Consider the following 24,215-nt stretch of genomic DNA (forward strand, 5'->3'; position numbering starts at 1 on the left):
AGGCTAGAACAAGAATCTTTACCTTCTTCTCGATCTTTGAGATTCAGGATGCTCTAAGGGTTCCAAATGCCATTTCCCTAGAGATAAACTCACTGTTTCTATTATTCACATGTCTAAAATAGCCTGGTTTCCAACCAAAGGATTTGAGTTTCTCATTTAGCATAAAGTTAAAGGTCCTTTTTTGTTTTTTCAACTTTGAGTGTAATATACAACTACTAAAATATATATATGTATATACATATGTTATATATGTATGTATATATACATAAACTCACAACTACTTATCCTATCATTTAACATCTACTTGAACTTTGTGTCTATGGCATAACAATTTGAAAAATGTACCCAGTGACCCAGAAGCAAAAGGCATTTCAGACACTAAAGAGTGAAATAACAGATATAAGAATATAAGATAAATTCTGAAAATTCAGACTGGAGAGTGTGAAAAGTCTTCTAACAGTGATACAGTTAGGTAAAGGGTGATATCTAATCATTGGGTTTCCTCTTGTAAACTTCTTTTTTCTGTAACATATGGAATTAGTAGAGTAAAAGGGTAGAGGTTTCAACATTACTATCGACTGTATGTGAAGACACATCATAAGAACCTTATATATAACCTTTTCCAAGAAGGCTTTCAGGTCATGGCTGAGAATAACTTAGTGGGTCACTCTTTCCTCCATGGTCACCTACAAGGAGAAAAAGGACACTAGCTAGAAACACCGACTCCCTATGTGGGACAGTACAGCACACCAGCTAATTCCTTGTTCTCTCCTTGTCCATGAAAAGTCTCAGATTTTCACACTCAGTCAAGGGTATATGCTAATGTCAACTTCAATCCAAATGATGTGAAAAAAACAATGAGCTAGTATATCCTACATGCCTCACAACAATGTCCTTTCGTGTTTTAAACAAAGGTTTTCCTATCCTGTCCTAAGTAGCAAAACTTTAGACAAAGTTTTTTGTTTTAACTTTAATTGGAGACTAGTTGATTTACAATGCTATGTTAGTCTCAGGCTTACAGCAAAGTTAATAAGTTATACATACATAAATATTCCATTCTTTTTTAGATTCTTTTCTCTTATAGGTCATTATAGAGTATTGAGTAGAGTTCCCTGTGCTATACAGTAAGTCTTTATTAGTTATCTATTTTATATATATAGTAGCGTGTATATGGCAATCCCAATCTCCCAATTTATCCCTCCTTCCTCCCCTACCTCCCATGGTAATCATGCTTGTTTTCTATATCTGTGACTCTATTTCTGTTTTGTAAATAAGTTTATTTGTACCATTTTTTAGATTCCACATATAGGCGATATCACATGCTATTTATCTTTCTCTGAAAAAGATTTTAAGAGTTTCTTAATCACTTAAAAATTCTCTCTGAAACTCAGCTGCCTAAGAACAGAAGATCAATCTTTTAAAAGTGTGCAGGTATGTATGTGTGTAAGAGAAACACAACCAGGTAAACTTTGTCTGCCAGCTAGAAAAAAATAACATTTCTTCTCTTCATTCCCACGATGATTTCAGATTAATTTTAATTAAGTGTGATATGGGCAAGCTTTGTATTTCAACATTCGAGGATATTAAAATGTTATTAATTCAGACTGGTGGTAGAAAATGCAAGCATGAATTAAAGTATTTCAACTCTGAATAGCCTAAGATAAGTTAATTAATGCCACCTATAAAAGTAGCACCAACAGAAGGCCACCAAAATACCACAGCGAAGGAGGGTGCGAGGTCAAGGTTTATGTGCTTCGGCTTCGCTGAGCAGCGCGATCTCAGGAAGCAAAGGCAAGCGATGTAAGAGTTCAAGCCGAAAAGCAACGATAGCCAGTCAGCACCACTCTACGGCGCCAGCCGCCACTAAGGGCGCTGGGTTTCTCCTGACTTTGTGGAGTCGTCCTCTGAGCAGCCTTGATGCTTCTCACAGTCTGTCCGGGGGAAGAATTCAGCTGCCTCATATTTCTTATCCGACAAAGATTAGCCCCATGGGGCATTCATTTCCCCTATTTCTTGGTGTTCATTTGTGTGCAGTAAGTGGGATCTCACAGAATCCCTTGCTTTGGACAAAAATGAGACTTGACCATAACTTGAGAGGAAGCCTGGCTGCATTTGTGAGATGGTGGTTGAGGCCATAAGAAGCTGGTGGCGATGCGGTGACCAGAAGAGACAAGTGGGGCCAGGAGGACCTGCGTACAAACAAGGCTCAACGTGCACACCATCACATGCGGGAGAAGGAGCTGGCGTGTACACGTATCTGCTTTCACAGGCTTTAAGACACCTGGAAGGGAATCCCAAAAATTATTGCTGGGAGGGGGATAATTTTTTAAGGTGGAGGGAAGGAATCTTAAGAGCAGACATTTTTACATTTTGATCTTTGAATTGTATACAGGTTTGCCCTTGTGGCCCCCTGGGTTGGGAAGATTCCCCTGGAGGAGGGAAAGGCTACCCACTCCGGTATTCTGGCCTGGAGAATTCCATGGACTACAGTCCATGGGGTCACAAAGAGTCAGAGACAACTGAGTGACTTTCACTTTGTCCTATTCCAAAAGTTACATAATTTTTGAAAAACTTAACCCTGAAAAGGAAATAGGATTCAAGCATTTATTCTAAAATCATCAAGGAAACATATAAATTTTGGAAGTGGAGAAACTGGGAATTGGTGGGGATGCAAAAGTTAGGAGATAATATGCTAGCCTCTCAGTCATGTCTGACTCTTTGCAACCCCATGGACTATAGCTGGCCAGGCTCCTCTGTCCATGGAATATAACTGCTTGAAATTCCACATTTTTTCAGAGTAGAGACTGAAGAGATTCTGCATACATCAAGAAACAAGTTATCAAAATATCCAACATACCACTTAAAGTATAGTGGTGACTGATGCTGAAGACTCTTGACAGTCCTTTGGACAACAAGGAGGTAAAACCAGTCAATCCTAAAGGAGATCAACCCTAACTATTCATTGGAAGGACTGATGCTAAAGCTGAAGCTCCAGTACTTTGGCCATCTGATGTAAAGAGGCAACTCACTGGAAAAGACCCTGATGCTGGGAAAGATTGAGGGCAGGAGAAGAAGGGGGCAGCAGAGGATGAGATGGTTGGATGGCATCATCGACTCAGTGGACATGTGTTTGAGCAAACTCTGGGAGATAGTGAAGGAAAGGGAAGCCTGGTGTGCTGCAGTCCATGGGGTCACAAAAGAGCTGGACACAATTTAGTGACTGAACAATAGCAACAGAAGGGTTGGGGCTGGAAAGTGGGGGATAATTTTCGTTTTATCCCCTCCTGTATCATTTGATATTTTAAACATGTGTGTGCAGAGACTTCCCAGTAGTCCAATGGTTAAGTCTCTGTGTTCCCAATGCAAGGGGAATGGGTTCCATCCCTGGTCTGGTAGGGAAACTAAGATCCCACATGCGGCAGGGGGTGGCCAGAAAAAGTCATAAACATGTGCATGCAACACTCATACATTAAAAATATTACTTAGTAAAATTAAAGAAAATAGAAGCTCCAATTCGCACTTCAACCACCTGCTAAATACAGAGCTGCTAAGATATTGTACCAAAAAGACTTCAGATCAGAAAATCACCACTAACCCTAAGTCACTGTTAGCTGAAGAGTACCAAATCCTCACGAAACATTTAGAAAATGATGAAGGACAAACAAAAAAATCAAGGGCTCCTAAGTCAGAACATTGCTGTTGTTAAAAAAGCAAACACTGCACAAGAGCTCATTTTAAAAATGTGGGTTTACTAGAAATTGATATCCAGAATTTACAGCTGCAATTGCCTGAAACTATGAAACCCCTTTACCAGGAAATCAATGATCACTCACTACACCAAGCCCAGAGCCCAGAGAGCATGAATAGTATGCAAGGGCAAAGCCTGAGCACACATTTGAGACTAATAAGTACAAGCCTCTCCAAAGTGCTTGAGAAATAACAGTTTTCCTGTGAGGGGAAAGAGACAAATGGTCCTCATGTGAAAATGGAGACATTCCACATCCAAACAATTAGTATGACTTACTAAAGGCAAACATGAAAAAAAAAAAAAAAAGGAAGAGTCTAAGGAAAACATATCAGCTTCAAAAACAGACAATTTCTGAAATAAAGACAGATCAAGTAGACATTGGAAAAGGTGCTATCTCTAACACTTGTGATTTATCTAAACCCATTTTTCAGGCTAACATGATGCAATTATACATGCATTAAAGTATTAACTGTGAAAGAAAAACAACCTGCCTATAGACACTTTCTGGGAAAAAGTAGAATTAAAATAAATGGGAATATTATAGTCAACAGTTTTTCAGAAGCTAAGAAATCCCTTTCTCAATTAGGCATTCCTAATTGCACAAGCCTTTTCCTGTAAACCCAGAAACAAAATCCTGAAACCTTTTCAAAAACTACTCCAAAATCTGACATGGAAGGCATCACATTTCGGCTGGAGAAGTGCATTATCTCAGTTGTATTAAAATAAAGGCAAAGAATAATATGGGGGAGAAATGTTGTATATACAACTAAGCCTAACCATGCCTCCAGAGGCCCATCTGGAAGGCCTGGAGCATAGCTGTTACAGGAGACCTATCAGGCACCAGCCGCAAACAGTGTCTGCACCAGTAGCCACTTCACCACCTGGGAACTTGGTAAAAATGCAGAATCTCAGACCCAGTCCAGACTTCCTGAATCAGACTCTGCATTTAACAAGAGCCTTAGTGAATCACTTGTTCATTAAAGTCTGGGAAGTGCAATAATGGTTTCTTAATCCTCATCCCAGTGTCACCTGGAGGTGCTTATATAAAACGCAGATTTCTAAGCACCTTCTCAGACTTACTGAATCTCTAGGACTAGTCATGTTAATGTGTTAAGAAGCACTTCCCTAATCTTTCAAATCAGCCAGCGAGGACAGACACAGGCAGTTGGCCCTCCTTATCTGCAGATCCCACCAATGGAGGATGAAAATATTTGGGAAAAAATATTCCAGAAAGTTCTAAAAACCAAAACTTAAATTTGCCATGCACTAGGTAGCAAAAGAGACATAGATGTAAAGAACAGACTTTTGGACTATGTGATGTGGGAGAAGGCGAGGGTCGGGTGATAGGAGAGAATGGCATTGAAACATGTATATTACCATATGTAAAATAGATGGCCAGTGCAAGTTTGATGCATGAAGCAGGGCACTCAAAGCCGGTGCTCTGGAACAACCTAGAGGGACGGGGTGGGGAGGGAGGGGGGAAAGGGGTTCAGGATGGGGAACACATGTGCACCCGTGGCTGATTCAGGTCAACGTATGGCAAAAACCACAATATTGTAAAGTAATTAGCCTCCAATTAAAATTAATTAACTAATTTAAAAACTTTTTAACTTTGAAAAAAAAATTGCCATGTACTGGCAACTACTCACATAGTATTTACTATATTAATATTACAGGTATTAGAGACGATTTAAAGTACACAGGAAGACATGTTTGCTATATGCAAATATGATGCTATTTTGTATAAGGGACTTGAGCATTCATGGATTTGGGTATCCCTGGGGGATCCTGGGACCAGTTCCCCACAGATGGGGAGGGATGGCTATACATCAATGGAAAATAAATAAGAGTCCAGAAAAAAAATATATCTATGGTGAATTCTTTTTCTTTTATCTTAAAAAATTTATCTTTTGACATATTTTAAAATTTTTTTATTGAGGCATGATTGACATGCAAAAAGGCTGTACATATTTAATGCATACATCTTGATAATTTTGAAGGCAAGCACACACCCGTGAAACCATCACCACATACAATGCCATAACTTTGTCACCTCTAAAAGTCTTTTTTTCAAATAACATTTAATGTAACATCTACCGTCTTAAAATTCTTAACTGTGCAATATGTGTAAAGTAATTAGCCTCCAACTAATAAAAATAAATGAAAAAAAAAATAAAAAGTGAACTGAAAAAAAAAACTGTACAATACAGTAGTGTTAACTATATGTACTATGTCATAGATTCCTAGGACTTATCTTGCATAGGTGAAACCATGTACCCTTTGACCAAAACCTCCCTGAGCCCCCACTCCCCCTAGCCCCTGGTAACTCCTGACTCTACTCTCTACCTCAAATTTGACAACTTTACATTTCTGATATAAGTGGGATCAGGTAGTATTTGCTCTTCTATGTCTGGGTTACTTTACTTAGCATAATATCTTCCAAGTTTATTTATGCTATAACAAAAGACAGAATTTCCTCTTTTCCAAGGTGGAATAAAGTTTCTTTATCCATTCCTCTGTCGATGGATGTTTAGGTTGTTTCTATGTTTTGGCTATTGTAAATAATGCTACAGTGAGCACTGGGGAGCAGCTATCTCTTTGAGATCCTGATATCAATTCTTGGGTATATACTCAGCAAAGTGCCAAGGCAGTTCAAGTGGGGAAATGGTGTTGGGACAAGTAGATATCCACACACAAAAGAATGAACTTCACCCTCACCACTTCACAGACTATCCAAAAGTTAACAGAAAAAGGACCAAAGACCTACTATAAAATTTTAAATGGATCAAACACCTACTATAAAACTCCTAGAAGAAAAATACAGAGTAAATCTGCATGACTTAAGATCTGACAATGGTTTCTTAGATCTAACACCTGAAACACAAGCAATCAAAGGAAAAATAGGTAAATCTGATTTTATAAAAAACTTTTGTGCAAAGGACACTATCAAGAGAGTGAAAAAAATGATCCACAGAATGAAATAAAATATTTGCAAATCATATATGTGATAATGATATATTGATCTAGTATCCAGAGTATAAAAAGCACTCTTACAACTCAAAAAATATGGAGGTGGAAGGGTTCCTAAATAATCCAATTTAAAAGTGAGTAGACATTTTTCCAAAGACAATATATACATTGCCAATAAGCATGTAAAAAGATGCTCCATATCACCAATCATCAGTGAAATGAAAATAAAAAACACAATGAGCTTCCAGTGTATATGCACTAGGATGGCTAGAATTAAACAGTAGGATCATAACAAGATGTGATGAGGATATAGAGAAACTAGAACTCCATTAGGAACGTAAAACAGTGTAGCAACACTGGAAAACAGTTTGGGAATTCTTCAAAAAGTAAAACATGGAGTAACCATATGACCCAGCAATCCCAGTCCTAGATATATACCCAAGGGAACTGAAAAAATACGTCCACACAAAATCTGTACTAGTATTCACAAAAGAAGTATTATTCATGGCTGCCAAAAAAGTGGAAATAGCACACATGTCAACCAAATGATGAGTGGATAAACAAAATGTGGTATATCCATACAATGAATTATTTTTCAGCCATTTACTGATAATATAACATGGATGAACCTTAAAAACATTACGCTAAGTGAAAAAAAAAACAGTTACAAAGGACCACAAATTATAAACTTCATACAAACAGACAAGGCAACCCACTCCAGTACTCTTGCCTGGAAAATCCCATGGATGGAGGAACCTGGTAGGCTGCAGTCCATGGGGTCGCTAAGAGTCAGACATGACTGAGCGACTTCACTTTCACTTTTCACTTTCATGCATTGGAGAAGGAAATGGCAACCCACTCCAGTGTTCTTGCCTGGAGAACAGGGACAGGGGAGCCTGGTGGGCTGCCGTCTATGGTGTTGCACAGACGGGGAAGCTTGGTGGGCTGCCGTCTATGGTGTTGCACAGAGTCAGACACGACTGAAGCAACTTAGCAGCAGCAGCATACAAACAGAATCAACACAAAACAGGTAAATCCACGGAGATATAAAGTTGACTGATAGTTGCCTAGTGCTGAGAGTCTGGTGGGGTGATGGGAAAGGAGAATGAATGCTAGCAACATCTAGGTGTCTTTCTGGAGTGATGAGACTGTTTTAAAACTGATTATAGTGATGATTGCATAACTCGATATTAAACTGAATAATTCAATTGTATGGAATATTGACTATATCTCAATAAAGCTGCTATTAAAATTTACATGAGTGATTATTTCTGTGGGGAAAGAAGGCAATGCAATTTGGGGACAAGTACATAGGACTTCAACTATTTAGTGACACATTATTTCTTAAGCTGGGTGATAGGTATATAGATGCTCATTATATTGTTCTTTCTACCTTGCAAGTGATCCCAGAAGGAAGATCTGTGCCTTGACCAGGGAGAGAAACCTCATCACCATCACCTCCAAGTTCTCAACCAACATTAGAAGGATATATACCAGATATACCTATGATGCTTACACAACAATACAGCCTCACACCAGATCTCCCAAATCAGAGACTCTGGGAAGTTAAACTGACTATGAAAAATAGATCATTTTGCTGAGCAATCCAGTCAGAGAACAGCTGATGCTATTTTTCTGCTGAGGCAATCCAAAATTGTGTTATGTTTTCTGGCAGCCTCATAATGATGATGACTCAAGATTCAGGGTTTGGGGGATAACTGTATTTAAAGAAATAAAAAAAAAGAAGAAGAAGAACATAAAATGGGTTCAAAATATCTGCTTTTAGAAAGTTAAGTAACAGCCCAGGCAACTGAAGGGCAGAAAACTTCATTTTTGCCTCCCATCAGGAATTTAATTGGATGTATAGTTGGATCTTACCTTTTGTCTAATCTAAATTGGGCTTTAATTTGGATCCGGTTCATTCCACTTGCTGGAAAAATCAGACTTGAACAGTTTTGATTTGAATGTCTTTGATTTACCAACTGCCTCTTCAGAAATAGGCTCATCTCTTCCCTGGTTTTTCTTCTGAAAATGTCATTTCTTTGAGCTTTATCATTGTCATCTTCATATTTCTGAAAACCAGTTTTTAAAAAAACTGTTCATGAAGGTCCATGGCATGATTCTGTCATTGTTTCCTGGTCCCTCCACGTTGGTAAGCAACATTCCTTCAAAGCTGCATGAAGGTCCATGGCATGATTCTGTCATTGTTTCCTGGTCCCTCCACGTTGGTAAGCAACATTCCTTCAAAGCTGTAGTTTTTCCAGTAGTCATGTAAAGCTGTGAAAGTTGGACCATGAAGAAGGCTGAGAGCCAAAGAATTGATGCTTTCACACTGTGGTGATGGAGAACTCTTGAGAGTTCCCCTGGATAGCAAGGAGATTAAACCAGTCAATCCTAAAGGAAACCAACCCTGAATATTCACTGGAAGTACTGATGCTGAAGCTGAAACTCCAACATTTTGGCCATCTGATGCAAAGAGCTGACTCATTAAAAAAAGACCCTAAAGCTAGGAAAGACTGAGGGCAGGAGAAGTGGGCAACAGAGGATGAGTTGGTAAATGGCATCACTGCGTCAATGGGCATGCATTTAAGTAAACTCTGGGAGATACTGAAGGACACTGGGAGATACTGAAGGACACTGGGAGATACTGAAGGGAAGCCTGGTGTGCTGCAGTTCATGGGGTTGCAAAGAGTTGGACACAACTTAGCTACTGAACAGCAATTCCTTGAAAACTCTGAGCTCTGGAACTCTTTATGATGTCATTTTATTCTTTTAAGATTCATTGTCTTTACTGGCTCAATATTTCCCACATTAAAAAAAAAATTTTATAACCCAGGCCCCCTGCATTGGGAGCACAGACTCTGGGAGTCCAGACTGTTACCACTGGACTACTGGAGAAATCCCCTATATTTTTTAATTGATTCAGAGCTCATCTTCCTTATATTTTTGTCCTAGAGCATCTGTATATTTATTTATAATGCTATTTAAACCAATTAAAATTTTTCTCACTTTTAAATTGCAAATAGATTCATGAAATCACAAATTTAATATGCCTCTTATAGGTTCAGTGCATAAATGCATAGTTGTTAATGATTTTGAAAAGTTTGGCTATGGAACTACCAACATCTTCATCCATAACACACAAGGCAGGAGAACCACCTTTGGAGAACTCTCCTTGAAAGGTCACAAAGTCGGAATTTTATTCTGAGGAAGCCTCCTGAGTTATCCAACTTTAGGAAGCCCTTGACCACAGAATCCTATTTATTTACTGATTTTCCATTCTGTAAGCATTTTTCTTCATGGATCTCTGCCTTTTCATGGCAAAGGGGTTTGCATAACTCAGTGAAGCTATGAGCCATGCCCTGTAGAGCCACCTAAGATGGACAGGTCATAGTGAAGAGTTCTCAGAAAACTCAATATTTAACAACAACAACAAAAAAACTAAGATCATGACATCTGGTCCCATCACTTCATGGCAAATAGAAGGGGAAATGATGGAAGCAGTGACCAATTTCTTCTTTTTGGGCTCTAAAATCACTGTGGATGGTGACTGTAGCCATGAAATTAGAAGACAATTGCTTCTTTTTTTTTTTTTTTACTTTAATTTTTATTTATTTATTTATTTTTAATTTTTTTAATTTTTTTATTAGTTGGAGGCTAATTACTTCACAACATTTCAGTGGGTTATGTCATACATTGACATGAATCAGCCATGGAGTTACATGTATTCCCCATCCTGATCCCCCCTCCCACCTCCCTCTCCACCCAATTCCTCTGGGTCTTCACAGTGCATCAAGCCCGAGCACTTGAAAGGAAGGCTATGACAAACCTAGACAGGGTATTAAAAAGCAAAGACATCACTTTGCTGACAAAGATCCATATAGTCAAGATTATAGTCTTTCCAGTAGTCATATATAGATGTGAAAGTTGGACCATAAAGAAGGCTGTGCACCGAAGAATTGATGCTTTCAAACTATGGTGCTAGAGAAGACTCTTGAGAGTTCCTTGAACCTCAAGGAGATTAAACCAGTCAGTTTAAAGGAAATCCACCCTGAATACTCATTGGAAGGACTGGTGCTGAAGCTGAGGCTCCAATACTTTGGTCACCTGAAGTGAACTGTCAACTCACGGGAAAAGACCCTGATACTGAGAAAGATTGAAGGCAGAAGGAGAAGAGGGTGACAGAGAATGAGATGGCTGAATGGCATCACTGATTCAGTGAACGTGAACTTGGGTGAACTCTGGGAGATGGTGAGGAACAGGGAGGCCTGATGTGCTGCAGTCCATGGGGTCGCAAAAAGTCAGACATGACTTGGCAACTGAACAACAGCAAGCATTTTTGTAACACTGAAGATCTAGCTTATAATACTCAAATGACAGCCGCTTTCTCCCAAGATTCATGAGCATATTTCCCTAGCTACCCTTGCTGCTCAAAGTCTTTGGTCACAGATGCCCCTCACTGCTTCCTCTTCCTTTTGGACAGTGGTTCTGGGCCTTCTTTGTACCTGGAGGTCTTTCACAAATCATGATGTCTTAACACCTCAGAGCAATTCAACCAGAATCACCTGGAATGGGGTTCAGATATCAGTATTTTTTATTTATTTTTATTGAAGTATAGTTGATTACAATTTTATGTTCAAGTGTACAGCAAAATGATTCAGTTATACATATATTTTTTCAGATTCTTTTCCCTTATAGGTTATTTCAAAACATTGAATGCAATTCCCTGTGCTACACAGTAGGCCCTCGTTTGTGTTACATGTAGTAGTGTGTATATGTTAATCCCAACCTCCACCCCCTAATTTATCCCCCCCACCTTTCCTTTTTGATAACCATACATTTGTTTTCTATGTCTATAAGGCTATGAAGCTTCCCTGGTGACTCAACATGTAGCCAAAGCTGACAGCTACTCCTTCAGAAAGGCACAAATATCAGCAAGACAAACCAAGAGTGTATCAAAGACAGCATTTACCAGATTTAATCTTCCAGATATTTGCTTTTTTGACATCTCCAGACACTACAATTTATAATTCCATCTCTTTATACCAAATTTGAAATAATATTTTGACCTGTTAAAATTATCTCCTTGTAAAATGTACTCTATCTGCTAATACCCCAATAGAAAATTAGTTTAATATGGATTAACAAAAATTTATAAAGTCAGGTTCTGCATTTCTTGACATAGATGAATCAAAGATCTACAAAGTTAAGTTACACGATAAATACACCCACATATATTTACACATACACACACATACAAATACACAGAGCTGGAGATATTCAGGAAGTAAGTCTTCAAATAACTCTAGTGATTGAGAAACACTACCAAGCGCAGTTCACGGAAGAGACATCTGGTCGCCGTATCAGCAAGGGAAGCAGTACAAGGGTTTACAGGGCTGCATGCCTTGCTGCATATTTTCATACATTCCGTGCTGCCTAAGCACTACTTAATGACTGTGGAATATTTAAATTGAGTAAGATGAGCACCAGCCTGTTGTTGATAAAGTGCTGGTCAATGATCCCCTCCTTACTATTTTTTCTGCCCCCAAATCTGATCAAATTTGATTTCTTGAAAAGTACTTATCCAGTTTTTGATAAGACTTACCAAAGACCACCCAATAATTCTTAAAAGCTACTAAAATTCCCATACATCCTCTGTCTCCCACCTACTCTAAAAGTAATGTATTCCCAAAATGTAGAGAAAAGAGGAGAGAGAGACAGATGACAGAAGAGCTTTTCATTTGTTTCATTAATAAAGAATGGTCTAGTAAAATAGCAACCTGAAAGCTATTTGATCATCAGGTCTAACAACATGGAGAGAAGAAAAGGGGAGGAAGCACTCTGACCAGAGGCTGGCTCCGTCCACCCCGGCGTGGGGCACATGACCCTGTGAAGCCGAATGGCCCATGGAACCCAATGACCATGGCTGCAGTCAACCAAGCTGGTCTCTGCAACTAGAAACTCAGCCACTCCTGTAGCTACATGTCTATCTATGTCTTTAAAGTATGCAGTCCAAAACCTAAACACATGTATTTCTTTTAAAAATGTTATCTTTGAATACTCTTCAAAAACATTAAGGTATCATAAGCTCACACAGCCAGTGGAGCAATGCAAAGCTGGGTGGTGGAAAAAAGTCACTGTGCTCCCTAAAGCTCTCTGCACAACCTCCTTCACATCCTACCTCCATCGCCTGTGGAGTCAGAATGCCTTGTTTAAACACTTGCTACACCAGTTTCCCTCTCAGTGACTTGGAACAAGGTAACTTCATATCTATCAGCACCACTGTCCTTATTTTTATAAAGGGGAAAATTATAGCAATTACAGCACCTATCTCACATATAAGTGCGTATGCATCGCTGCTCAGTCATGTCTGACTCTTTGCAACCCCATGGACTGCAACCCGCCAGGCTCCTCTGTCCATGAGATTTTCCAGGCAAGGATACTGGAGTGGGTTGCCAATTCCTTCTCCAGGGGATCTTCCCGACCCAGGGATCAAACCTGGGTCTCCTGCACTGCAGGCAGATTCTTTACCGACTGAGCTACAGTAGAAGAGTATAAATGTCATAAAGTTAATGTCTATATGCTACTTATTCTTTCCAACCCATTCTTTCAATGCAGGGATTGAACTCAGGTCTCCTGCATTGCAGGTGGATTCTTTACCAGCTGAGCCACCAGGGAAGCCCAGAAATACTGGAGTGGGTAGCCTATCCCTTCGCCAGCGGATCTTCCCAACCCAGAAAATGAATTGGGGTCTCCTGCATTGCAGGCGGATTCTTTACCAGCTGAGCCACAAGGGAAGCCCATATACTTATTTTCTAAAATTAACTTTCCAATCCCAGCTATGAGTTGTTGGAAAATCAATACTATCGATAAGATGTTTGGAGTCATTACTTTGTGCCAGACCTTGATCTAAACCCTTTTTGTTCCTTAAAATACATATATAGTCTCACATGTAGGTACTATATATATATTTTAAGGAATAAAAAGCTATATATACATTTATATATATATATAGCCTCACATATATGTACTATATATATATATATATATATATATATATATATATGTATTTTTTTTTAAAGAACAAAAAGTGCCTAGACCAAGGTGTGGCACAAAGCAACAACTCGAAATGTTAACTATTATTTCTCTTTTACATACAAAATTCCTAGAAGTAAATATATAGTACTTCATTATAATATACTTCATTAGAGTATACATGCCTATATATAATAATGTATTGATTAAGATGAAAGGTTCTGGGGTTGGTCAAGCCTGGTTTGGAATTGAAGATATTTGCTAGGGGCCTTTCATTAGATCTGCTTTTCAAGAAACAATTTTAAGTGCCAACATGTGCTAAACACTGCTCTAGTTCCTGGTGATAGAATATTAAGACAAAATACACTGTTATGAGACTAAAAGGTCAGGCTACAATCTAGGAGAAAATATTTGTAAAATATAGATGTAACAAAGGACTTTTATTTGGAATATATTTTTAAAACCTCATAATCAACAAGAAAAACAGCCCAATTTTTTAAATGAACAAAATATTTAAACAGATACTTCACTAAAGAAGGTGTACAGATGTCAAGTAACACATTACAAACACTCAACATCATCAGCCATTAGGGAAATATGAATTAAAGCCATGAGATGCCACCACTCCCACTAGATGAGATAAAATGAAAAACAAAAAATTGTTCAAAGTGCTGGGAAGGATATGGACAACTGGAATTCTTACACAGAAAAGAGGCTGACAGTTTCTTATGGAGTTAAGTTGGCCTACCATATGACCTAGCAATTCCACACTTAGATACAATACACAAGAGAAGTGAAAGCAGATGCATGAAAGTTTTATATGTCAACATTTCTAGCAGCATATTTATAATGGACAAAAACTGGAATCAAGTCAAATGTCCATCAATAGATGAATGGATAAACTGTAGTACATTTATACAGTAAAATACTACTCATCAACAACAGGAAATAAACTTGATATATGCAACATGACTTTCAAAGTAACTATGCTAAGTGGAAAGAAAAGAAATATATTATTTACAATCCAATTTATATAAAATTCTAAATAATGCAACCTAGTGTATAAGTGACAGAAAGCAAATTGGCAGTTGCTGGGATGGGAAATGCAGGGAGAAGAAGGAGAGAGCAATTATAAGGAGCAGGAGCAGACTTTTGGGGGTGACTGTGTCACTATCTTGGCTGTGGTAATGGTTTTATGGGTGTATACCTCTATCAAAACTCAGTGTAAATATATATATATATATGGATTATTATATAACAATTATGCTGGAATAAAGCTAAAAGAGAAACATAAGCAAGACAAAAATGTAAAACAAGGTCTTTACGTTTATAAGACCAGATTTTAATGGGAGTGGAGTTAGAAAATGTTTAAATGAATACATACCACGTAGTTTATACCATGTAGTTTCAGAATTAAAATCAATTCCCACAGTGCTCACCAAAATATATATATTCAAGAATGTCATCACAGCATTGTTAGTAATAGCCCCAAGCTGAAAATGAGTAAATGCCCATCAACAGCAGAACAGATGAAATAAATTAGGTATATACACAGTGAAGCAAAGTCATTCAATCGTGTCTGACTCTTTGTGACCCTGTGGACTGTAGCCTGCCAGGCTCCTCCGTCCATGGGATTTTCCAAGCAAGCATACTGGAGTAGGTTGCCATTTCCTTCTCCAGGGGATCTTCCTGACCCAGGGATCGAACCAAGGTTTCCCACATGGTAGGCAGATGCTTTACCGTCTGAGCCACTAGGGAAGTCCATATGTGTATATATATATATATGTATATATATATATATATATATATATATATGTACTGTTATATGTAGAACTAATTTATTCCACAGAACTGAGAATGAATAAATTAGTTCTACATATAAAAACATAGGAGACTATCAGAAATGAAACACTGAAGGAACAAATCCAGGTCCAAATAAGGACTTCCTCTGAGATTCCAACTGCAGTCACTGCTAATAGAGGTCAGGACAGCAGTTACCCTGAGCTCATGACAACTCCAAGGGAACACCAGGAGGGCTTCTGGGGGCTGATGACATTCTCCATCTTAAGATCCCTGTACTTTTTGTATATATGTTAATCTTCAATAAAAAATATTTTATGTTTTCAATTTTATTGAAGTATAGTTGATTTACAATGTTAAATACATATATATATATACATATATACATATATATACATATATATAAATTCTTCTCCATTGTGGTTCATCACAGGATATTGAATATAGTTCCCCCTGCTACTACAGCAGAACCTTGTTGATTACCCATGACACATACAGTAGTTTGCAGCTGCTGATCCCCAAACTCCTGCTCTCTCCCAGCCGCTCTCTCCCTTGGCAACCACAAATCTGTTCTCTGTCTGTGACTCCGTCTCTGTTTGTAGACAGGTTCGCTTGTGCTGTAGTTTAGATTCCACATATAAGTGATACCATATGGTATTTGTCTTCTCTTTCTGACATAATTCATTTAGTATGATCATCTCTACGCCTATCCATATTACTGCAAATGACATTGTTTCATACTTAATAAAAATATTTAAAAAAAAATTAATATGAGGTCACATGATATGATAGGGATTGCCTGGTTATTTGAGGCTGGACATCAGAAACACCTCTTTGAGCAGGAAGCACTGAATTTGAAGCCCTCAGCAATGAGAATGAACCAGGTGGGGGCAGACATAACCAGACTCCAGTACTGGAATCTTCCCTGCAGGGTCACAGCTGACCCCTTGTCATCATAAAATCATAAAAATCATAAAATCATCAGCTACCTTTGTCATACAAAATTCAGTTGGCATTTTCAAACAAATATTCAGCTCTGTTGTGAAAATTAAAGAAGGCTGAGCTTCTTTTGAGAAGGAAAACAGAGAAAAATGTAAATTCAGAAAGAACACCCCCTTCAAATATATTTTTGCTCACTCTTCTTTATGCCTTTTGGTCTAAGAAAATAATCTCAGAAAAAAACTTTATTTTCTGGAAAGAGAGGAGAACTTAAATCTTCTCTTTTCTGGAGAAGAAAGTGGAGAAATATATGTATTTTTCAAGAAGATAATCCAAAAGGAGGTAAAAGGAAGAGAAAGGGGGTAATCTGAACTGTCAATCCATCAACATGGGACCACCAGTTCACGGGGCCAAGTTTTATAGAAGACTAAGGATGTGCAAGAACCAACAATGCACACCATATCAGGGAAAGCAAATACACCTGAACAGATGCACACAAACCCTGATGTCCCTCAGGCCACTAATATTTAATCTCTGAATGGACAGATGGAATCATCATAAAGCATTTATCTGATAAAATCCCATGAAAAAAGACTGGAAACATTATGGTTTCAGAGAGGCTGGAATGAGACAGAATTCCAAGTCTGCCACTTTCTCAAGATGAAGCAATAAGATAGCAAGATAAGGGCCAGATCAGAACCCAGCAGGCACCAAAGACTCCCAGGTTGGTCGAGCTTATTCAGGTGAATACCCCACAGGAGACTTTGCTATAGAAATGCTGGCACCGTTTCCCACCACATTGCTGGCATAGTAATTGAGTCTGGCAGCCAGAACTGGTGTAGGCAGTGTGGCCAGCAAACTGAGAAGGAGGATGAAGATGGCAGCACTGATGACAAACGGTACCGTGATGACGGATGGGTAGTGCAGTGGGAGGCAGACGGCCACATAGCGGTCCTAAGCCATGACTACAAAGGCGGAGGATTCCACCGGAAGGAATGTATTCATGACGAACATCTGCAGGAAGCAGCCCATAGAGGTGATGGGCTTCATGTCGAACCAGAAGATGAGCAGGACCTGTGGGAATTATTATCTTCAAGAGCTGTGCATTCACTCCTACCCTAGGGTACGTAAACCTAGGATAATCCTTAGATAACTTCAACCACTCATATCTCTAGACCACAGTCCCATAATCCTAGCTGGAACAGTGTCCTAATTTCAGATACCTTCTATGTGCATCCCAACCTCCAGAGCCTGATTTATACACTTTTCAACTCTAGATCACACCCTTTTGTTTAAAAACATTTATTTCTAGTCTGTCTTCTTTTGATCTCTAGAGTTCTTACCCTAACTTCAGATGGACACATCTGCCCATCTAAATGTATCACAAGGACATCAAATCCAGTAAGTCCAATACTTAGATTTGGACACCCTCCAACCTCTCCTTATACATAAGAAACATCTTCCAATTATTCCTACCTCAGTATATGACATAATATAAATCTAGTTACATTTTTAAAGTTTTTTTAATGTTGACCAGTTTTAAAGGCTTTAATGAACAATAAATATTGTTACAATAAAAAAAAAAGAATGCATGAACATCCCAAACCAAACAAAATGTTAGGTGTACAACGTTGAAGTAGAACCTAGGCTGGCAAACAGGGCTGTAGTAATAATACAAACAAGTGACTGGACATCATTTCAACTAAATAATAATAGCCCAAATAACAGCAGGTACCAAAGTACTTTCCAATTGATCTCATTCAAAAGATGAACCTAATAAAACATGAAGCTAAAAGGACAACACAATAGCAAATCACAGAGAGGAAAATACATTCTGTGTTAGAAAGTCAAAAAAAGAAATCATCAGTTGAGGGCTTGGGTGTATACACTTCATGTTACTTCCATGCAACAGTCAGTATGCCCCTACTAACCCACTTAATTTCCCTGAGAAACAGTTAGGTTGCAATTATCACTGATTTTCCTCCCATTAAGAGAGTTTTTGAATATGCAAATGACTTTCATTATAATTTCATACTAAATCAGTATATCCACGCAAATCTATTTCTTACCAAAGTCCCAAAATAGAAAAGCAGATGTACAATGGCAAAATTAGGACACCAAGATGAAAAGCGAAGATCATAAGAGGATGAGGGAAAAGAATCTATGTAGAGTGTCTTTGGAAGCTGCTATTTCTAGGAAAAATAGATATTTTCAAATATAATGAATCCAATCAATTAAGTCTGCCTAAAATATGTGGCCAGGGAAAATGCACTGGGCCAGAAAACTTTGTAAGGAATAGAATTACATTGGGCAATTTGACTTTTATCCACTCTAAGGAAAAAAAAAAAAAACTGTTTTCAAGATCACATCCACTGTTCCTGCTTCTGATAATGGCATCCTGATAATCATTATGGGCTTCCCTGGTGGCTCAGAGGGTAAAGTATTATGGGTCTTCTCTCTTCCCACTCTCTGTCCAGATGGTTTGGGAAAAAGCCATTCTACTCTGACTTCTGACTCCAGGGACGGGTTTGGACTCCCTCCCAAGGAGTCAATGAAAAACAAACATTCCCTCAGGAGACATGAATTAGATGAGGAATGGACACTCATCTGATCTACAAAAGTACTACTGGGATTCAAACCTGAGACCTGGAATCTAAACCTGGAGCACTGGGAATGGGTGTGGGGAAGGAGGTTATCTTGCCAACAAAATGGGAGACCCTGCCAGAGAATGAAGCCCACAAAGAAACAAACAGAGCTGAGAGGCGGGGAAGAAAGGACAATGTGATAATAGTTTTGTGCTCTTGATCCAGCTGTACCTCTGGACTTTTCAGATATACAGATCAATAAATTCCTGGTTTGCGTGGTACCCTTTGGCCTGGATTTTCGAGCTGAGTCTCTTTCAAGCAAGAGAATCCTACTGAAGACATTCATTCTCTACTTCCTATAGCATCTGGCTGCAAATATAACTTTAGCCTGAATCAAGAGGTAGAGACCAGGAAAAGGAAAGCTTATTTTCTTTAAAAGTATTTGATAAAATTCAAACCTCACCTTGGTGAAGAAGACCCCTCTTAATTAAACTGGCCCAAACTTATGTTTTAGGACTTCCCAGGTGGAGGTAAGAACCTGCTTGCCAATACAGGAGATGTTTAAGAGACACAGGTTCAATCCCTGCATAGGGAAGATCCCCTGGAGAAGGGCATGGCATCCCACTCCAGTATTTTTGCCCAGAAAATCCCCATGGACAGAGGAGCCTGACAGGCTATAGTCCATAGAGTCACAAGAAGTTAGAGATGACTGAAGCAACTTAGCATGCAAACTTCTGTTTTCTGGTAGATACAAAGCAAATGTATACTTACAATTTTAATTTGCAGTTTAATCTCTTAAATGTAAGAGTTTCATTCATACAAATTGATGGAAGTACATGAAAATGTTAGGATCTCTGAATTGACTGCCTCAGACTCTGAATTTCTGCACAAACCATTTCATATCCTCTCCAGTCTACTTAAGATTACTATCACCGTCAGTGTGACCACCATAGCCTTCTTCCTCAAACTGAGTAGATAACTTTCTCTCCTTCAAAGATTTTTTTTAAAGACTTCAGACAGAAACTTTGAGCTTCCCACCCACCAAGTTTCACTGAATCTATCTCATCCGCTCCTCCACTCCTACATCAGGAGAATAAGTGTCTTGTCTGTTCCTCCTTGTGCCTGTACTCTGAGTTCATCTCCAAGCATCAATTATCAGGTCTCTCAACTATACATGTCCATCTCTAATTCACATCCTATCAACATTTAAGCATGCTCATCTCATCAATTTTTATAGAAAATGCTGTCCCTCAATCCAACATCCTATTTCAGTTATACCTTCCAGAACTGTCTTCACTCCCTGTCTCCTTATATATTAATACCTGCTCACCATCGCAGCATCCTCAAAGGAGAAATGAAGGCAATGTGCATCCCCATGGGGATCACTGTTTGGTTTAAGGGACAAGAACAGGTGAAGTATTTAGTCAAGTCTCAACAAGTCACAACGTTACTCTTCATTCATGTTCAGCTGGCCCTTGAACAACATAAGTTACTTACAGGCTGGTTTTTTCAATAGCAAATACTACAGTTCTAACATGAGTTGGTTGAATCCAGGGATGCAGCACTTAGGATACAAAGGACTCATATAAAAAGGGCTGACAAAGGAATTGTCTGGTGGTCCAGTGGTTAGGACTCTGTGCTTTCACTGCCAAGAGCACAGGTTCAATCCCTGGTCGATGAACTAAGATCCCATAAGTTAAGGCAGTTTTAAAAAAAGGCTGACTATAAATTATACATAGGTTTTTGACTGGACGGAGGGTCAGTGCCCCAAATCCCTGTGTTGCTCAAGGGTCAACTTTATTTAGGAAAGACTTATTGAGCAACTCTGTGTGAAGGGTGTCATGTGAGAGGCTTTATTATTAATATAAACACATAAAATCTAACTTCTTCCCTGAAGCCTCTCACAGTCCAGAGTGAGATAAAGAGGACAGAAAATACTTTCACATGGAATGCTGAGCCATTACACAGAGTCTGGACCAAATCAATGGCAAGGCAAGAGGAAACCCAGCAGAAGGCCAAGCAGGCTGTGGACTATAGCACCCCAGGAGGCCCTGCTCACATGGACCAGATGGTGATGATGCTCCCTTAGCTTTATGACATGGAGGTCATGAATGTAAAGGAACTGGATAGTGAACCTGGAAGTGCTGTCTGAAGTGAAGAGAAGTAAAGTTACTCAGTCGTGTCCAACTCTTTGCAAGTCCGTGGAATCTCCAGGTTGGAATACTGGAGTGGATAGCCATTCTCTTCTCCAGGGGATCTTCCCAACCCAGGGATTGAACCCTGTGTCTCCTGCATTGAGGGCAGATTTTTTACCATCTGAGCCACCAGGGAAGCCCAAGAATACTGGAGTGGGTAGCCTAACCCCTCTCTAGTGGATCTTCCAAACCCAGGAATCAAACAGGGGTCTCCTGCATTGCAGGCAGATTCTTTACCAGCTGAGCTACCAGGGAAGCCCATCTAGAAAGGGTAACACTTAGGTTCAAGGATTCGAGCCACCAGAGATGTTAAAGAAGGACTCAATGCTGATGCTCCAAAGCCTACTCAGGACTACTCTTCCACTGACTCTGACAGCTCTCCCCAGATTTCTTCTCTTTATTCCTTTAAGAACACCAGAAATTGTGAAAGGGTGCTCTACAGGTTAATCTGCTCCAGATGGGAAAACTCCAGCAGCTATGGTGCTGTCTGATGTGAGAAAAATCTAGAAGGCTCCATGCTATACCAGTGAGGATGAGTTTTTTAAAAACCATACCTCAAATCCAAGGCTTAACAGCTATTATCTTAAGAAGACAAAGATCTGGGGCCTGTTAAGCCTGAATACCCTACTGGCAAACACTGGTAAGATTTCAACAACTTTGAATACCCTTATTGCCCCACAATTGTTTGAAGCTGATGGACACTTTTAAAATACTTTCCCAACCATCCTAAACTACCCCAACTGCTACATTCTCATCAAGGGAATCTTTCTGGGTTATTTTTTAATATCGCCCAGCTGGCTAACTGCTTGCCCAATATCCATTCCTCACTTCTTACTGATCAAGTACATTTCAATGTCCAGTTAAAATTCACCAACATTGGGATTTTCCTGGCAGTTCAGCGGTTAAGACTCCACATTCCCAATGTAGCGGGCATGGGTTTGATCCCTGGTTGGGGAAGATCTGGCATACTGCATGACATGGCCAAAAAAGAAAAACAAAAACAAAAACAAAAACCACCAACATTTATTGTATAACCACATATAAAAATGACCAAGATTTGTTCCTCTGCCCTCAGCATACCTGTTACACACTCTTCTTTCTCCATGCAAAACTGTTTTTAGTCTGGGGTTTCTAGCAAGAACTAGACTCAAAATCATGTTTATTATCCATGGCAATATATACAACTTTTATTTTTATTTTCTCCAACTTTGTCTACTTTGATGATATCTGTTCCCTCCCTTAAAAACGACCATGGCATGAGCCACATTATTTGAGACACAAAGTTCCATTAATGCCTTGGAGGATATGGCTTACCAAATGGTCCATCACTGCCCTAAAAGAATGCAATTGCATTACATGGGTAAATGATTTACTCCTGGGGAATATATCATTTTTCCTGATGCATCACAAGGTCAGTTGTAGCCTTACTCCTGTCCCATTTTTCAGCATTAGATGCATTTAACAGTTGCATGGTTAATTATCTAAGACTCCATTTCAGCATGTATATTATCTCATCCATTTGGAAATGACTTTGAGTGCAGCTTACTCGGACTCAGTGCCCTATTACCCAGTGTACACATGATGTCCTTGTCTACAACAATAGATGGTCCAACCAATACACTCACATTTGGCCAGCAAAGGATGGAGCCTTTGACAACTTCTGAAAGATCTGTGAAATTTTTCAGGAACAGGCTAGTGGATAACAAGTATGGACGTACCAGCCCTTTAAGTCCACATGCCTAGGACTCCCAACAGCTGGTACACAGACAGCCAACACTGCCATCCCAGTGGGATGTCTAATATTCAAAACTGAACTTCTGATTTCTCCCCCAGAAACGTACTTCTCCCAGTTTTCCCTTGCTTAGCTGAAGACAATCCATTGTTGGAGTTGCTCAGACCAAAAAACCTTAGCATCATTCTGAACTCCTCTCTGTCTCCTAACTCAGATCAAATCCTGAGGTAACACCACCGTCAAGATATATGCAAAATTAACATGGCTACACTGAGAACACAGGTGTTGCTTCCATCACTGTAATTTTATTGCAGTGGTGACAATGAGACCTTTAACTTTTTTTTTTTTTTTTTTTGCAAGGCAGGAGGCCTGCGTTTGATCCCTGGGTCAGGAAGACCCCCTGGAGAAGGGAATGGCTACACACTCCTGTATTCTTGTCTGGGAAATCTATGGACAGAGGAGCCTGGAAGGTTACAGTCCATGCGGTCACAGTCAGACACGACTGAGTGATAAACACTTTCTTTTCACTTTCACGAGTAAAAATTGGATATAACAAGGCTTTTCAATATTAGAAAAGATGAAGGAATGAACAGCAATGTACTTGCTATATTTAACTCCTAGCATCCTAAAGTAAATTGCTTGAGGAAACTGGATCCCAAAGATTATGGGTAAGGAATTTTGAAGTGTGTCTGTATCCCATCAAAGAAACCCAACTAAAAGAATTATGGACTGACAGCTGTGGACTGAGCAAAACTACTTTTTGAAAGGGCTTTGGGAAGCTTGGGGTTCATGGGGTTGCAGATTTGGAAATAATTTGGCAACTGAACAACAATAATCTTATTTTGAAGATCATGATTTTGGAGGAACCAAGGTGATTGGCAGTGGACAGAATCAGAATGTGTGAAATTCCTTAAAAACTTATTGACTCAAACAGTTTTTCCTAGCTTTTAGTTTTGCTGAGTTTTTGCTATAGTCTCCTTTGTTTCTCTTTCATTTATTTCTGCCCTAAACCCACAGCAAACATTATCCTAAATGGTGAAAAATTGAAAGCATTTCCCCTAAAGTCAGGAACAAGACAAGGGTGCCCACTATCACCACTACTATTCAACACAGTTTTGGAAGTTTTAACGACAGCAATCAGAGAAGAAAAAGGAATAAAAGGAACCCAGTTTGGAAAAGAAGAAGGAAAACTCTCACTGTTTGCAGATGAC

At 39.1% G+C, this 24,215-nt stretch overlaps 1 protein-coding gene and 1 non-coding gene across 2 annotated transcripts in view; one reads left to right on the forward strand and one right to left on the reverse strand.

The window, feature by feature from the left end:
• PAK5 (p21 (RAC1) activated kinase 5) overlaps positions 1-24,215 on the reverse strand; it is a 392,301-nt gene that overhangs the window by 345,900 nt on the left and 22,186 nt on the right. The window lies entirely within an intron of this gene.
• LOC122682317 lies at positions 23,242-23,344 on the forward strand. The gene has a single exon (XR_006337333.1). It is a non-coding gene; the product is annotated as a small nucleolar RNA SNORA1 (small nucleolar RNA).

Source organism: Cervus elaphus, chromosome 23 (genome assembly GCF_910594005.1).
Source record: "Cervus elaphus chromosome 23, mCerEla1.1, whole genome shotgun sequence".
Classification (NCBI taxonomy): domain Eukaryota; kingdom Metazoa; phylum Chordata; class Mammalia; order Artiodactyla; family Cervidae; genus Cervus; species Cervus elaphus.